The sequence below is a fragment of the Plectrocnemia conspersa genome, unplaced genomic scaffold (assembly GCF_051122295.1).
Source record: "Plectrocnemia conspersa isolate PC_06_02 unplaced genomic scaffold, ASM5112229v1 ptg000011l, whole genome shotgun sequence".
Taxonomy (NCBI): Eukaryota; Metazoa; Arthropoda; class Insecta; order Trichoptera; family Polycentropodidae; genus Plectrocnemia; species Plectrocnemia conspersa.
The window spans coordinates 1,915,104-1,934,396 of record NW_028277175.1 but is presented as its reverse complement, the minus strand read 5'-3'; the positions used below and the strand labels follow the sequence as shown (position 1 = coordinate 1,934,396).

General features: G+C 32.7%; 1 protein-coding gene and 1 long non-coding RNA gene across 13 annotated transcripts in view; one reads left to right on the top strand and one right to left on the bottom strand.

The window, feature by feature from the left end:
* Positions 1-5,949: 5,949 nt before the first annotated feature.
* The window catches only part of LOC148229101 (homeobox protein PKNOX1-like), a 66,639-nt gene continuing 53,295 nt past the window's right edge, over positions 5,950-19,293 (top strand). For all 12 annotated transcript variants that reach the window (XM_088198919.1, XM_088198917.1, XM_088198913.1 and 9 more), the window contains exon 1: positions 5,950-6,092. The gene's annotated coding sequence lies outside the window, so the exon portion shown is untranslated. The remainder of the gene's footprint in view (positions 6,093-19,293) is intronic.
* Positions 12,227-14,598, bottom strand: LOC148229102 (uncharacterized). The gene is made up of 2 exons (XR_015811524.1): positions 14,255-14,598; positions 12,227-14,209 (listed from the first exon to the last, which is right to left on the bottom strand). It is a non-coding gene; the product is annotated as an uncharacterized LOC148229102 (long non-coding RNA).

The following is a 19,293-nucleotide window of genomic DNA, read 5'->3' as shown; positions in this document are numbered from 1 at the left end:
TAACCAACTTTTACCCCCTGTCTCTATTAATTCTAAGCTAGAAATTTTCTGTCTCTACTAATTCTAAGCTAGATTAAAAAATAATAAAAAAAATATTATAAAGAGTTAGTTCATCAAGGATCAGAAAACGCAAATTCAACGTATATAAACAAAACGCTAAAAATTCTTATGATGCATCAACTCTTATACAGTAAACTCTGGCGGTATGAAATTTGCACTCGTTATTCTGGCTAGAATTTATATATATATAAACAGCTTACGATGTCATTCCCACAATAAGCTATAAAATAGCTATTTAACTGAATACATTAAATAAATTGTATAAAATGCTAATAATAATATTCAAATACCAGGTGAAGTAGAGTAGTAATATTACACCATAACAAGCTTTGAGAACGGCCAAGTCAAACGCTTACTTATTCAATTTATTTTAACAATAATAAAATGAGTTTTACTGTCTCAAAAATTCAATAAAAGTGACCAGAAAGTTATTAATGACAGCATTTAATTGTTTAGAAAAGTCTGCACTACTACAATAACTGAGTAAAAAGTTAAACAAACTAGGTAAAAATATCAAGCATATTCAATTAAGTAACTATTATAAGCAAATAAATGAGTTATGAAGAATGAAGCCATCAAAAGTAAAATCAAATTAGTTCGTAATTAGATAAAAAGTTGCCATGCGATTGTCATAAAGAACTACGTTAGCCATATACTAAATAAAAAAATTATATAGTAAATAAAAAGAAAAATCATTAAAAATGTCTTGATTGTTTAAGGGTGATATATAATAAAATTGTTTATATACTTTATCGAACAGGTGGCGATTAGACACAGATTAGACCGATGCAGAAGTAGTTTAGTCAATGTTATGTGTATATGATAGTTATATTGTTATTACAAATGATATGAATAATCGACGGACAAGGTGCCGCCGGTCGTTGAACTCCCCTTGTGGTCAACCAAAGAATAATGTCGCTCTCTTCACCATTACGTTACAGTGTTGCTAAACTGCCCTTTAGCTTGTGGCCAAATCAATCGGCCCCCTAGATCACAATCATTAAAAATTATTTTTTGAGTCCATAGTTCTCGAATCTCAGTGAGTACACTTACGTAGCAAATATAAGCTTGCAGTGCTAGCTTTAAAACTTGACCCGCACGCCAAGAGTAAAACAAAAAGCGTAGCGATTTGGATATTTATTTTTTCAGCTAGAGTGCTCTACGATATTTAAACAGACCGCTAAATATTATTCGACGCAGACTTCTTTTATCATCATTTTTTAAGCCTGAGAAATTCATCAAGAAGAAATTTTGTTATACAAATAAAAATAGAAATAAATACGCCAAATTGTATATGAAGGCACAGACTGACTGATACAATCTCATAATATAATTTCAAAAATAAAGAAATGTAAAAAAACAAATGCCTGATTTTTCATATTTATGTCGATTAGGCCCATAAGTTTAGTTTTCAGTTGAAAACACTTTGTATCTTTGCAGTGTCGCTAGATGAAATATAATAAATACAATTTCCATGTTTTGATACAAAACACTATCATCAAAAAAAGTTCTCCAAAAATCGATTGTTCTATATTATTCTCGTAGAAAGCAAATGGGTAATTAGTACGTTGTACTATATATTCCATAGTAAGCTTATTGTGACTGCTGAAACACAGTGAGTCATCTACCACATAAAAAGGTGACGACGTTTAGGAAAAAGAATACCCGCGAGTTCATCAATAATATTATGAACACCTCATATTGTAGTTGATATTAAAACGACGCATTAAGCTTACTAGGAAATATATTACAATCTAATGTGCTTTACATTATAATATAGAGCAATGGATTTTCGGAGATTTTCTTAGTAGTATTTTTATTAGAATATATAATATATTTTGTGCCACTATTATTTTTCACAAAACACAATTTGCTTACTCACAATATTATTTTCTATTAAAAACTATAATATCGTTTAAATTGATTTATGCAGATTTGTTAGAAAGAAAAATATGCTTTTATTATATGTTTCTATAATAATTAATGTACAAATATAACAAATCAGTCGATTCCCCTCTTCATGATAAAACAAAAAAGTGTTTATTTATGGTAAAAAACGGGTTTCTGAAAAATGCAGCATATTATCATTACATAGAATACAAAGTAAATGTCAATAACAAACTTTTTCATTCATAAAAACGATATGGTAATAAAAGTTGTTTTTTTTTGTTGGCGTTGAGCGTTGAGTTATGGCCAAAGCTGAAATTAAAAGTCAAAATTTGAACAGAGTCCGGGCGCTCGCTCCAATAACAAACCGATTTGTGACACGATAAGGCTTCAGTTTGAATCTCGGCGCTCTTACGCGAGGGGGCGTAGCGCTACGCCCCCCTCCTCGCTGGGCGTGCCTTCGGGTTCGCGCCGCCGCGGCTTCGTCCTGCGCTTTTTTCATTTTTCGCCTTCGCGCTGAGTCGCCACCGACGTTCATTCGATAAGCCCAGGGGCTGCAAACCTTTTTTAATGGTCGAGTTGTAAAACGGTATCAAAATTCCTAAGTCGAAAAAATGTAACTCGATACTATTTTGCTAGATCTAATTGAGTACTGAAAAAACTTACTTCGGTACTGACCGCAAGAATCGGATAGATTTTTTTGTATAGAAAGTGTATTTTATGTTTTTCGATTGTTTTTGTTTTGTATCTAGTCGATATTTAAGCATCTTCGGCTTTTCACTATGGGGAGTTGGAGTCGATAATAGCTGGTTTTGAAAATCAGAGCCTTCGCTGTAGTATAGAGTTTAATTGTTGTCGGCTGTGATCTGTCGTGTTATGATTATTATATGCTGGACGATCCTGTGATGCGTCTAATACTGTGACTCTGGGGTTGAGTCTTGGACGCGTCTTCCTGCGTCTGCTTTTTTATCTCAGGTGCCCATCTGTCTGTCTGCCTCCGCCCATCTGCTTCCTTGTGACCAAATGTCACATCTTTTATATTGCTGATTCGAGACAGCTCTGGCGAATCGCAGATAAAGATGTTGGTGGGTCAATTGCATCACTTATTGGGACACATCAACGAAATATGTTTACGCCTTAGGAATGAAACTTACAGCAATCGTTAATCGTCAGGGTAGTCATTTTTACAATAATACAATAGTCATTTTTACGCATGGTAGTGCGCATTGTCTATCACTCATCTTTTTCAAACAAAATGGTAGTTTATCCTGTTCATATGGATCAATTGACGCGCGATTAATCTCTCGGGACGGATGTGCTAATAGGTGGTCCATCGAATCTTGTACCAATTTATTATTAACGCAATTGTTTTGCCCAGATCTCTCTATTCCTTACTTCCAAGACGAATTATTACATATTTTTATTTTATCTGCTAAAAATACTCATAAGTTAATTGTGCAGGTGGTTGAAACTATAAGAAGTTTGTTGTTATCATGCTTTAAATACATTGCTTAGTTATTTTTACTGTAGTTCATAAACACGTAAAATATTTTTCTAATTATATATACAGTTTTGTCCGAAACACTGAAAATTAGTATCGAATTATTCTCAAGTGCAAAATTTACATTGTTTATTTGCATTTATCTTCAAAAGTAAAGGATGTCCTTTAATCGAAATAAAAATGACCTTATGTTTATGTTCGAACAACCAAGTAAGTAAGTAAGTAACTACTACAAGATATACATCTTAATCTGTATAAAAAAGTAAAAAAATTGATTTAAAAAGATAGATATGGTGCTTGTGATAGTTTTTGTTCTGGCAAAAATAATAAAACATATGTTATAAAATCTTTACTCTTTCATTTATACCAAAAAATATAAGTGTTTGAGTAAATTCTGCGTTCAGAGAATTTTTATTAAGTACGAATAGCTTAATTAGGAAACTACATTTACGACGCGATCGCGAAGACCGAAATAAATATAAATCTAATACAGAGTTTTTATTCGTAGATAGCAGTGTTATATTATAATATTTTCTCTTTTTATTAAACGAATTTTAATATCATAAATAATAAATGATAGACTAATTTGATTAATTTTGGTTAGCAATTCATTTTATTTATTTAAATTAAATAAAGACCATATTAATCTAACTAGTTGCCCCATTGCATCACGACAGTGATAAAACCAATACACAGTATTATTCATACACAAAAAAAAAATACATATTAGGAAAAAAATCATAAAATATTAAATGGTTCAAACCGGACCAGCGCTTCGTAGTTAACATTAATTGAATAGATGTGCAATTCCAGCGAATTATGAAGCTAGATGGCGTCAGCCATTTTCGAGTCGACGAAGAATGCGGATGTCCTGGGTCTAACAGCATCAGAAGAGTATGCGATCGTGACTCTCAAAGACATTTCGGAACTCAAAATTGCAATTTTTCGAGAATGGTTTGATTTGTAACAGCCAGCAATGTAGTTTTAAAAAAGCAAACATTACATAGTAGTTGTTAATTAAATTATAATAATTTAATAAATGTATACATTCAAAACTTAAAAAATAGAAAATCAACACTGAAAAAACAACAGCGAAAACAACTATATGGTGATCACAGAGTAACAGAAGACCGTAGTAATATCAGTAAAGATAGCTCACATTTTTAAAACATAGTGGGATATCGAAGTGCTGACAAACTATGGAGCAAAATACGAGATGCGATGTCTGTTTGCACATCTTTCGCTTATTGTTCCCTAAGAGATGAGTTGACTTTTTTATTTTGGGCCAAATGAAAGTTTGAAAAGTACAATTAGTGTTAAATTTTTTATCAAGTTAGGTTTGGGTTTGAACAGCAAATGGACATTTCGCCACTGTCAAATTCAGTTTTTTAGTAGTTTTAGAGCAGCAGATAATTTAATTTATGGCCATTAGTTAAATTAAATTTTCACCAGTAGAAATATATGTATATCTACTGGTGAAAATGTATTTGGACTACAGTAGTTAAAATATAACTTCAGTGTAAAATGTATATATTGCATGTAAATATGTATATATTACTACGCATAAAAAAGTTAAATCATATAATTTTACTAACACATGCCAATATAAATGCGTTCTTATATGATTTCGCTGAAATTACATATTTTAAAAAATATTTACAGCTTCAAAACTGTTTTTTTTTTTTAGATTTTCTTTGAGGGATAACCTGATAATTTCTGGTTTAGAATTAGTGACGTCATTTCAGTTTTATTTTTGTTCAGTCACGATTGCAAAACGAAGATGGCGCTGTCATTACAGATGCCACGTTTTACCAGATTGATTGACTATTCTTAACGCGAGAGCTCTGCACGAAGTAGGAATAAGGTATTAGCAAGGGTTCCCAACTGGGTCAAATTGTCCCGGAATTGAAATTGCCGTCCAGGATCCTGGTTGAGTGTCAAATTGTCTTGGAATTTTAAAGAAAGAGTACGCAAAAGGCCACTTCAAACATTTCCGACATTTTTGATTATAGTACCTGAAGCGACTTCCTTATCTGTCCCGGTTTAGAGCTTTACAATTATTTTTGGGCCATGTGTTCCGGAATTGTTTCATGAAAAGTGGCCAAACCTAATTTCAGCACACTCACCAGTGTAAAATATAACAATATTTTGAAGCAAATAATAAGAAAAATATTTTTATTCCAATATTATGACCAGGTGTTGTACATCCACCACTATTGATACGTTTTTCGCGTAAAGGGTGGCGATTGCGTCCTTTATTCTTAACGGTAGCGTTTGAAAACGCTCCCTTTACACGTTATATAGCTACCGTCTGGTATAAAATGTTTGATGACGAATTAGGAAAACCTGTCAAGTCATGATGGTCAGATTTATAATAATGTACATCGTATTCATCGAGAATGATATTAATTTGAATCGGTGCGCTTTCACGACCCCTCGCCGGTGCATCCGCTATTAAAACGTTGGCGATCCCTGCGGGCGGTTTGCTCTCGCACAAAGACACTTCGGTGCGCGCGCATCCGCGTGCGGCACGCAGACCGGCGCGGGGAGGCGCCATTTGCAGCTTGACGGATATTGACAGACGTCCGCCGAGGCGGCGAGCGGCGGACGTTAGCGTCGCAGGCGCATGGGACGCAGCCCCGCCGTGAGTACCCGTCAGATGTGTCCGGTGTCGCGAATCGCATTCGCAAATCGCGAAATCCGTCGTCCTTTGACGCCCCCGCGCGCTCGCGAATCCGTTTATTTTGGTCCGCGCGCGAGATCCTCGAGCCGCGTCGAATCGATACGCGTTCGCGAGCGCTCGTTTGTTTATTTGTGCGCGTTCGCGGGCATGGTCGGAGCGCGGCGCGTTAGGACCGCCTCGCGACGAAAAAGGAAAAAAAACATGGCGCCCGCAGTCGGATAACCTAAAAGTGCACTCGGATCGATCGCTGACGTTTTCCAGCTGATCGGGCCGGCGGGGGTTCGCGGGCCCCCCGAGGTCCCTTTGTTTACCAACTGTCACCGGCAGTTCGGCGGGAAGATAAATCACCTCGGAAGTGGGTCATAGCGGGCGCGAGCGAATAGCGCCCCAAAGGTGCAGGGCCGAAGGGCGATTTTGGCAATAGGCGGTACGGTGCGCACCTACGCGCCGAGCACGTGGTGATTTATCAGATTATGTACCGTACCGTCCCTAAACTATCGGGTCACGGCCGCGGTCAGGGTCGCGTCTCCGCCCTTCCTATATTCACTTATTAGACAATCCTAAATCTTGGGGACAATCTCGAAAAGTTGCTAGGGTCTGGAGAATAATACTGCACCTGCAAACAATGCATATATGTATAATAATATTGGTGATGAACGTCAATCGTTTCAACCGCGTGAAAATATATTCATATATGGAGTCCAATTTTTATAAATGGAATATTGTGCAAACTCTATTTACACCCCATCAGATCCCGTTGATAAAAATTACGACCAGAAGAGTTTTTGCAACCATATACAACAGTACAACATAAGCAGCAATAACAGCTTTTGAACGATCAGGTAAATGTTATTTACACTGGTTTTGAAAAGGATTTTGTTAAAAGTTTGCCATGCAATAGATATGGGATTTCATATAAAATGATTGAATACATTGCCACACTGGGAATTCCTCAAGGTTTATGTGATTCGTAATTGCAAGTTTTTACTTTTTTACCGATAACATTAAAGTATTCATTAAAATATATTCAACTGAGGATTGTAATAAGTTTCATTATGTTGAAAATGACAACAAATTCAATGGTTAGAATTTAAATCAACTTATGGTTCCGAATAATCTTTATATTAGAACAGCCTGATCATAATTATATTTTCCAATCAGAATAAATATCATTTGGTTAGAATAAAAATAAAACAATCATGTGGATTAAAAAGATATATAATAATATTTATAAATATAAATGGGCAATAAATTATTTATTTTAAAAATTTAGCTTATAAAACATCTCGCTCGCACCAAAACCTGAACATCCTATGAATAATTCAACGAATCTATTTAATTGTAGGACGCGAATGTGAAAATTCCCGCTGCTACGGCGTCGACACGATTTTATTGCTTTTGACGTGAATTTTTCACTTCTGAGAAGTGATAATTGTTTTTGCGTCCTGCTATTGACCAAAATTCGATTTGAATATACTTTGACCAATACCAGTATATTAGTGGTTTGTAGTAATATATCGGTAAGGATAGCTATCACCATAGGGCAGTGGTTCTTAACCTTTTCAAAGTCACGGTGCACTTTTGATCAAGGGAAAAAGTGGCGGTGCACCAGAATTAAGAGGTCGAAAAAAATATGTGGACATAATTTTTATTACATATTTAAAAAAAATAATAGTTACCTACAAAATTACATACAAATTTTTTACGTGTTTCTTAAAATTAAATTATATAAAAAAGTTTAGTATTGAAAATAAATTTAGGTAGTTAATTTTGCCCTAGAACCATATTTTAATTACGAGTTTTATTAAAAATATTTGTATTAATATTTAAAGGTGCTCTTTGGATGGCAAATCTAAGTGGTGCATTTTCCCCCCTTTGTTTACCCAAAATGACGTTCCTGCTTAACATAATGGAATTTATATGATCGATCAAAAATTAATTAATGTGCTACCTGAGCTTGTTCGCTTTTGCAGATATCAGAAATATTAGGTCGAATATTTTATGTAGTTACCTGAATTCTTCGTTTAAATTTTTTTCTGTCTTTCTCGTTTTTTAGTTTTCATATTAGTTGTTGTTGAGAAACCAAGCTCACACAAATATGATGTTGAAAACTGTAACAAAATTTTCAGTGCCTTGATGTAAAGAACTGAATATTCTTCTTGGACAGTAATCCAAAAATTCTTCATAGTTATTTCGGAAAATTTAATTTTTAGAGTACGATCAGTCGACAATTGGACTAATTTGATGATTTCGTATCCGGTCATACTTTTTTATATTTAAGAATGGACATTAATGTGCAATTTTTTCTTCCAATAAAGTTAAATGGTCTATTATTGCGGAAATAACTCCCTTGGGAATGTTTTCGTTAAGTGAAGGAAACATATTTTTTCTATTATTCGATTTTTCGAAAGAGTTATTTTTTTCCGAAATCATGTCAATTTGTCAATGGATGTCATGAATTTTTCGTTTTTTCCTTGAATGCTTGTGTTAACGTTATTTAAGTAATTAAAAATATCTGCTAAATATGCCACTTTAGCATACCAATCATTATTCTGAAGACATTTTACAAAATCATCCATACCTTTATTTCGAAAAAAGATTAACAATTCATTCTTAAGTTCTATGAATCGGCATAAAACTTTACCCTTAGATAACCACCTGACTTCAGTGTGAAAAAGCAAACACTCGTACATAGCTTCCATAGAAATGCAAAGTTTTTTAAACATGCGTGTTTTTAAAGGTCTTGATTTTAAGAAATTCACTATATTTACAACTTGATTTAGTACAGGTTTTAGTGTTGCTGGTAATGTTTTCGAAACTAAAGATTCTCTATATAAAAAACAGTGCGTAGATATAATATTAGGTTTTCTTGTCTTTGCAAGGGTTACAAATCCTTTAAATGAGCCTACCATTGAAGGAGCACCATCCATACAAATTCCTACATATAACTCCCATGATATTTTAAATTGTTCTAAATATGAATAAATAAGATCAAAAACATCTTGTCCTGTCGTATGCTCGGTAAGTTCTTTGCAGCATAGATATTGATTCACTATTTTGTTTTCATTTATGAAACGAACGAATCCTAGTATTTGTGCCTTACCGCTAATATCAGTAGATTCGTCGACATATAAAACAAAATATCGCTTGGAAAGTTTATCGTTAACTGTTTTCTCATTATCATCCGACATATTTAATTATTTTTTTTATTGTATCGTTTGACAGAGGAATTTTCATAATTTCCTTTTTGCTTCATCACCAAATATAATTTTTCCTATTTCACAATATGCAGGTAAAATTAGAGACTCTGCTATAGTATGTGGTTTTAATTGTACAGCAATCAATTCAGCAATCTTGTATGACGCCAGTTGTGCCTTATCAGAAATTTTAACAGTTTTTCCAAAATATTTCGCTTGTTTATTTTGCATGCTTAACAATCTTTTGAAGTAATCTTTACTTTTTGATGCAAGATCGGCGTACTTCGTAGTGAATTGGCGATTTAACTTGTCAGTATACATCGCGCTACTGGACAGTTTTTCTCCACATACAACACATAGTGGAATGTGATATCCTTCCTCATTGATGCTAGTAAAACTGAAACGTAAATATTTTTCAGAATACTGTCCATTCATTATTTTGATTTTACTGGATATATTTTCTTTTGTATGAGACGTATGATGTCTAGTAACATCGTCACTACTTCTTCCACTTGTACTCCCAGTGTCATTAATATTTTGGTCTGATTCACAATTTCGTTTGGTAATAAATTCATCCATTGTGGGGTATCACGACTATAATAAAATATAAATTGATTGAAACATTAAGATTTTACCATTTTGCGTATTTTTAGTTTTTACCAATTTTCTCGCGGTGCACTTGCAATAAGTTCGCGGTGCACTGGTGCACCGTGGTGCACCGGTTAAGAACCACTGCCATAGGGTAATATGCGAGATACGATTTTTTGGTGGACCTCGGCGTGAAGACAACTTCCGGTTATGTCTCGTCCACCGTTCACTCGCATATATTGCAATTATAAATATGTAAACTATTATAAAATTTTATAAAAAATATCCAAATTTTCCAGATGTTAACTTTAATGGCAATACATTTTGGATTACTTATGTAAGAAACTAACCGTTTCACTAACTTATAAATACCCTTTTACTAATTCATTAGGCCGATTTAGGAAACGGGCAATAGAGATAACAATGTTTATTGTGAAAGTGTAATGTTTGGTTTTTCATATTTTCTAGAAAAAATTATGAAATATAGCCAACAAAATTATATCTTATATTTTTAAATATACTTGTTTCAATTATACAATTATCATTACACAGAAAATACTGTTGAATTTATTTCAGGTTAGCTAAGTAATCAACCAAATCAAATTAACATAATGCCATTTACAGGCTTTTATTTTTGATTTTAATTTTTTTATAATATGGTAGATCAAAATATTAATAAAAATAGCATTAAAATAATTTTTACTAATATTAACTTTTAATGAAAGTGCAATAATTTTAGATCAAATTGTTATGCGATCCTGAGATAATTCATAAATCCGATTTTTTAAAAATTAGTTTTAACTGAAGATAGATATAACTACAAATCTGAAGTTGTGTCAAGCTTATTGCGATATTTATTTTTAATGTATGCATAATATGCTAATGCTTTTTCTATTTCTTTCCACTATTATCAATATTATTTTCCGGTATCCGGTATCCTTGGAAAGTGACATTTGCGTGATGGACATCTCCGAGGTTGAATTGTGCAACGGGAATATTATGGCCATACGGTGTTTTTTGTCTTCCGGTGATATATTGTTACCCATGACCGTTTCTCAACAAAGAACTATTCTATCAATGCACCGGAGAATCCTTGTGTGTTATTTATGTGAACCCTCTTTTTTTCTATTCGTAACGAGGGCTTTTGTGTGCTCCCATCTTTTACGTTTCATTGTCTTATTACGAATGATATTTTTTGGTTAAGGTTAAATTACTGTGAGTTTCGAGAACAAGACTCCACAAATACGTGCTAAAAAAGATTGACAAATGGGTACTGCACGAGGTGAATGAAAATCAAACAAATCACTAATTAAAAGTTCTGTGTCACGCAACAGAAACGATCCTTTTCTCTATTTTATTGATACTAGAAAGCGTAATATGTAAATTATACAAAAGGTGCTCCTTTTTTATTGTAGCATATTACAATTGACTTTTATATCAACCTTGTTTTCATAGTTGATCTGATGATGTCTTAAATAATTTAAAATTAACGGTATTCATTAAAGAATGTTAGGTCTTGTGAAGGATCTAAATAGTAATTGATAGTCATATAAATCTTGTTAATATTATTTTATAATACAATTTAAATCATGAATATAATTTTTGCCCCTCTAAAACAGTAAAAAATATCTCAAAATCAAAATGATTAGTGAGTTATATATAGCTGTGGTATCGCAGGACGTTTAAATATAGTCATAGAATTAAGTGAGTTATTTTAATGCGAAAATAAATAAACAACTCGACATCGAAATCGCATACCTCCGATGCTAATTTACACGAAAGGAATCAGTGACATTCAAGTTTTTTTATGAAAGACTCCATTTATAACTACTACTACTAGCTTTAGATTTTGTGATAATTTAAATGTATGCATGAATCGTTCGAGTATTATACAATCGAGTTATAATATATTTTAGGTCAATCTCTAAAACTTGCCAGTGTTCCAAACCGCGGATTGTTTACGTTGAACGTTGAATTCAGAACGACCTTTTTATTTGTACGCTTTTAGAACGTAGGGTTACCCCATCTCATAAATACCGCACAAATTTCGAATACATTTCCAATAATATTTTCAAACTATAGCCCAATTCGCGTGTCTCTCTGACATAAACTTCTCTAAACTGATTCCGAAGAATTCTAATTAATATAAAAAGCGAGCGCCTTTTCCACTCTTGTGAGTTGTTCTCTTTAGCTTTAAATACTCCCTTTTTTATACGATCGCTTATTTTAGTTGGAGATGTTATCTTAAATGGTTCAAGTGAATTAATAAATTGCGACCTAATAGTTTCATATTAAAGAATTTTATTAGTTGGAATAAAAGGAAAACAAATTGTTTGATTTCAACTCCATTGATAATGGATACTGTCGTTATGGATTTTGAAAAAGCCTTTGATAGGGTTTGTTATGGCATTTTGGTTCGAAATAATATTTTACGCCTTCTAGAGTTCCTTAGGGTTTCACCATGAGATCATTGTTGTTAATATTATTAATAAACAACAGACATGACTATTAGATATATGACGATGATTTGAAGTGTTTAAAAGCAGCTGAACTTGTTTTTACAGATCGATCTGGATTCTTTATAAAGATGGGCTGCTGATAATTGTTTACTTTTCAGCATCGGATAGTGCCTTGTCGTGTCATTTCCCAAATCTATATTGCATGTGGATTTTTTTGTATTACCTAAGTAAAAATAAACTGACTTATTACCATCAAAGACCTCGGAATTACGAGAGGAACTGGCAATTCTCTTTACATTGTGCAAAGTCTTTTAAAATGCTCGACTCGCGTTTTACTTTGATTATCCATAATTGAGTCGCGTTCTTCATAAAAATCCATGACAAAATTAAAACAAACCTGCGACCGAATATTTCCTCATGATTAAGAAAATCCAGAGAATATTTCTGAAATACTTTTAGATTTTTTTCTCGAGAATTTTTCTAAAAATTTCTATAACATTAATAAGTTTTACAATTACTGCATAAAAAGGGTAGATCCGTGCCAGATGTTTGAAATATGCTATAATAATCTTAATAGAGGTCGAAAGTAATGGCAAAAAAATACGATTACCGCAACTACTTTAATTGGTATTATCTTTGCTTTGCTCATTTAAGAACTACATTAATAATCAAATAAGAAAAAACCGCTCCGCGTGGGAATCGACAGATTGCAAAAATGTTTCTAAATAATATTGAAATACGAATTTCTAATGTCGCGTTGACGTGTATACCAGATAAATTAATTCAATATACCGCATTAATCTATTTTATGGCGTTTAATTCACATTAATAAAAAAGTAATAAATTTTTCCGCTACGCGGTATTTTATACCATACCAATATTAGGATAAATATATGCATTAAATCTTTGTATACAAAAATGTTATTTTAATCATTAATCAAAAAATCATATTTTTTTGCTTATTGACGACAACATTTAATTTATTTGTTAATTTACTTTACATCCAAGATTTTTTATTCGTTAATAAAAAATATTCACAATATAACGATATGTTAATATTGCGTATCTAATAATAGTTTTTTTTAATTGGTCATGGTGTACTAAACTAATGTGTATATTACTTATACTAAACGCTAAAAAAAACAATTAAATCATTATATTTTCATGCTCGAAAGGCGTTGCTATATTATTATTTAAATTGAGGCATAAATATGACGACTTCTCACATTTCCATTAATGCATATTCTGACTGTCCAATTGCGATTGATCAATATCGGCGATAATTTAAATTTATTAGCTTCACGTCGGGTTGAATGCGTTTTGATTATAATGTTTTACCGCCAGGGGTGTTGAATGTCAATTTTTTATTAATTTATTTTATGTTTTATATATATATTGCGGATGATACGTGACAGTGTCAGTGGCGTGTCGAAAGACGACCACGTCGGCATCCTGTCTAGACAGTTCAAAATTCGCCAAGACAAAGAAAGGACAGGTGAAGCTCTTGGGCGCGCGCCCGCGGATTTGGCGACCCCTGGCCATGCGCGTGAGATTAACGAACGGCCGATCACGAAGCGCCAATTAAAAATTGATACCTAATCACGATAGCTCGTTTGAATAAAGCGCGCAATTAGCAGGTAATTGGCGTGTAAATGGTGGCATATTTTGTCCTCTATGGGGTCGCGCTTTTGCCGTGAGAATAACTGGGCTGTCGTACAGGGAAATTTATTGTATGAATATTGATTTTAAACGTAACAATGTATTGATTCTGGACGTAAAAATGTAGTAACATACAAGCAATGTGAATAATAGCTTCCATGAGTATTTAAAAGCTCTGTTTGTGAATTTATATATTTTTATATCTATATTATTATTTGACCTGGTGAAACATAACTTTTTATCCACAAAAACAAAAAAATTTTTCTCAATTTTTAAGACAATGTTTTCCAATTTTCTGGCTAGCTAGAGAGCTTCATTTTTTTTTTTCCAGTTTTTGACAGATTCACTGAAGGGTTCGATTTCACTTTCATGATGTGATTCAGATATTAAAATATGCCTAACTAATTCATCTTCGGTTATTACCTCATCAGTAAACAATTCTTTGATATCATTAATATTTTAATCTTCAAACCCTTCTCCTCCCAAGTATATTGACAAATTAATAATTTGAGAAAATTCATTATGTCTGAATGTAACGACAATCTTTTGCTATATCTAAAAAAATATTAAATACATTTCTCTTGACCGCGTAAATCGTGGGATGGGTGTACATTTTTATTTATTTTTAAATACTTATTAAAATACTTTTAACTTATTTATAAATCTAACTTTCATCTTCAATATTTCTTCAATATCCATCTCTTCCAATCTTTTAATTATATATAAAAATCTTTTAATCATATATTTAAATATATAAAATGATTCTTATTTTGATATAATTGTAATATGATCTAGTTTTTATTTTGTAGTATACTTGTACATATTATATAAGTGCAAAAAGATCTTAATATTTCATCCATTTTCAAATTACAGATCATACAAATTTTATATAAAATGATTTTGAAACATTTTTTTAATAAAAATATTTTGAGATGAATCATAAACATTTACGTTGGTCGTAGACTATCGTACAGTTTAGTCTGTATTCATCAGTGACAATTAAATTATAGTCATTGTTTCATCATGAACGTCACTTCTTCCTCATGGGTTTCAGTTTATGGCTATAATAAAAAACGGCCATTTGAACACGCACTGCAAACACAAGTTTCCATAACATTGCTACGTCACACAGACCCTTATGGAAACACCAGAATATTTTTACTGATCTATACGTGTGTTATAAAGAGTTCAATTTAACAAGGAATTATTTTAAGAAATATGTGCATTAAAATAAATACTTTGTGCATTCATATAAGGTGAATCTTCGGATTTTTCTTTGATATATGATTCATTGTAGAAAGATATTCATGGGGTGTTCACTGTTCTGACCTAGTCTGTCCAACAGTAATGCACAAACAGTTCGTTTTATGGAACAATTATTTTATAAATGGCTCATTTAAATTGTTCTCATTATGAAGTGATTTATTTGAATATTTTAGAAAATATTACAGACTATTCCAAGTCCAATTCTACACTGTTCTTTATTCAAATCTGTCTAAACTAATTTTAGTGAATAAATACTATAATATAAATAAAACTACTGTGTACTAAATTAAAAATTCGCTTCTTATACTTACACAACTTGATCGCTTGTTGCCAAATGAAAACACAATACAACCAAAAGCACTGCTAAAATTATCGCTGATGTATTTCTAAAATGCACTCAATCGATTGTTATAATACTTATCATGAATGTAACATGCCAACTGCACAGATTTACCAAAAAAACAGCTGAATTTTAACGGAATGAATTATATAGCTGTTCCATCATTATTTTTACATATTAAGGACCGAATAGCGTAGTCCATAACGTCTCAGACTAGTAACTCTGAAGTTGCTGGTTCGAGCTCCGGGAGCGGCACTCGAGTTTTTATTTATAAAAAATGCGCTATTATTGAAAACAAAAACGGCCCTAACTGCAGTGACATATATTGATTATAAATTATATTATACATAATTTTTAATATAGATGCCACTGATTCCCAGACTTTCAGTCTGGTGGTTAATACTTATTTGTATGTATTCATTATATCTGATTGACTTACTCAGTTGTACAGATTTATCCCATTATAACGCATTGGGCTTACGCCTGTCAGGTTACAAATTAATGAATATACAAATCTATGATTCTATGAACAAATAAAGTGAGATACAGATAGTTTGTTATGTAAATTATAAGAAACACATTAACTTGCATGGTTTACTAGTGTCACAATTTGTTTTATTGAGCTTTTATTTTAAATCGCAAAGCAGTGTAGCGAAAAAATTATATCATTTATTTTATTATTCTTTAGTGTTTTATTATTTGTTTTTAGCATATCTTTATTTATTTATCACATCTTTAAGTAAATATGCTACAAATTAATCAAAAACACTATATGTATGTGGATAACCTTTATAAGTTTGTGACCCACTTTTTTCCATATTTATTTTTCGTAAAGTCGCAAGAGTTTATTAAAATGTCAATTTTCTTGTCTACTCCGCTTTATATTGGAAGCTCAAAAACTAATAAAGAGCAAAATGAGTACTGAAAAAGCTTTGATTACTGTCACCGCTCATCAAACAGAGAGGAGAAACTCTTCAATCCCCAATAACAATATTTTTTCAAGCGGAGTCCCGCATAATTGCGCGTTGATAAACGCCTTCCTCCTCGTGACCAGCGCCGGCGTAATTATACATTAAAACGTGTCGAAGGGTGGTTCCATACTATATAACCAACCCCCACCCGGCCGTTCTCTCCGACAACGGACTCCCCCCCCAGCCTAATTGGGCTTTCCCGGGGCCGGCTGCGAAAAAATCTTATGAAAGTGCCTTCTGTCGGTATTGTTTTGAAGAGTTTCCTCGGGGGCCTTCTCTCGCTGCTGCTGTCTCGCCGCTATCCTTGCTCCTGGCTCGAATACGCGGTGACCGTGTTTCCCATGTATATTTTGGGACACTAAATTTAACTTTTTTTAAGAACAAATATAATTTGAGGTATGCTTTTTTTAATTCTGTATACTTATATTACAAAGAGAGTATTGCAACATGGGTAAAAATAAGAATACGATCTTTAAGATTTAGTTAAAACGCTTCCTACTACTAAGGAAGGTTTGGATTTAATTCTGAGGAAAGATTCTTCAGTGCTATATATGTATCACAGTATACTTATCTGCGAGCTTAAGAAAATCTCATAGATTCTCAGAAGTATTATTGTAGTTCAAGAATATAATGTATTGTCTACTGAATATTTGTCTTTATTTGTGAATGTTGATTGATGTTCAGATTTTAGACAATGTTGATTGATGCGACCGGTCATAACTAGCGAATATTTCCTATTACATATTTAAATATGCAAGTATATTTTTATACATTGTTAAAAGCTCTTCTTCAATTCATTGTTGTAATATAAAAATATTACAATTTTATGTTAAATAACAGTTTAAAACAAGTACTGATTTTCTCTTTATTTTAAGTGTTGTCTCGGTCAATTCGGCGTAGATCCGCTTGGTGTGAGTTCCGCGAACTCTCATTTATTCCAAGTCAAACGAAGTGATATTTCTAAATTGATGGAAGTAAGTGATTTGACCCTCAGAACAATGTCGATAATTGGGGACAAAACCAGGCATTTTGTTATTGTTTAATGCATATCTTAGACTGTACGTATAACAACGGAATGGTATATTGGATACTATGGAATATGGTGCCACCGCATTCCTTCGCATTTGGCATCGACCTTTGCCTTTGTTTAAATGCGCTTACAGTTATGCAATTAAAGGATACAGCTGAATAGACGCTGATGACAAAAACTATTTATGATACTTTTATCAAGTCTTTTGCGACTTATTTTGTCGCAACAATTATGGATGGTCCTGACAGAATCATCTTATTTAGAACTAGTATCGTAATTTTGTCAAATCATATTCCTTTATTTTTGTTTTAGATTGTCTGACATGTTTTACGACATAAATTTTCCGTATTTTTTATACTTTTTATGAAGCTAAGTTATACACATGAATTTACATTCACATGTAAGTGGTGTAGGAAAAATACATATTCCGTTCCGGAAGTACTTTTTGAAGCCAAGTTGTTCCACAAAAACATACAGAATTTATGTGATCGCTAAGAACAGAACTGAATTAAAATAAATAAAGCAGTATGAATACGATTAAAAGATACGCGTAGAACAAGGGAGGGATTATAATTCATTAAATATATATAACGAGAACCGCCCTGTGTACTTACACATACCGGTACCGCCCCCTCATGGCGACCGACCAATTACAGGGCAGATGAGCACGCGTTGAACAATGGTTTTGTGTATTGATTGACCGGTTTTATTTTAGGAAACATTTGTTTCTAGATTACGCACTGTTTATTATTTGTCACATGTTAATTTTATTTATGACAAATAATGAGTAGTTTTTTATTATATTCTGACTAGCGAATTTTTAGTAATTTCTTCTGAGTATGACACATTCACCTATAATGCCAATTTTTCTGTTCATACATAGTTAAGTATTTTTTTTTATTATAACACTAGACCAGTTGACTTACATGCCTTTTTCTGGAGGGAGATTGGACAGTCTTGCTGAAGGATTTCTTTATTGCTATCTCTTCAATGATTTTGGTATCTTTTTTGTAATAATTATACTTATTCTTTACTTAAGTCACTAAAAAAGAACTAATGCATCTTAATTCTTATGATGCAGCCAAGAGCTGTTCCAAAACATTACTAAAACAAGTTAAGGGCAGGCATGTTAATCGAATTTATGAAAGCTGAATCTTTTATGAGTTCTCTGGTTTGAGTGCTATACTTTTTTCACAAAAACTATCATTAGCATTTGAGCTTAAGGTTTCTACGAATTAATTATACACGAAAAACCACCTTGAACAATGTTTTACATTTATTAAATAACTTGATATTGCATAAAAAACATTATGCTCGAAAAAGTAAGCAATTATGCGCAGCCCTTTACAGTTGTAGCGCAAAAAATTGTGAAATCAAGATAAAAATTCATTAGACTTTTTGAGGAATGAACTAAAATAATTGCATAAAATATTTTTTTATGGTAGCTTAGGTTGTTTTTCATTGAGGTGAATCTTATTTTACTGACCAAAATCAAATGTTCGGTCAGTGTCTAAATTATGGTATAAGTTTTTGATAACGTCAATGAAGCACGTGCACATTCAGGACTGTCTCATCAAATTCAGGACGTTTAGTCACCGTGTCCTCACCCAAGGGTGGTTTTGGGCGGTTTTCGGGTTCGGGCGGAGTCGGGA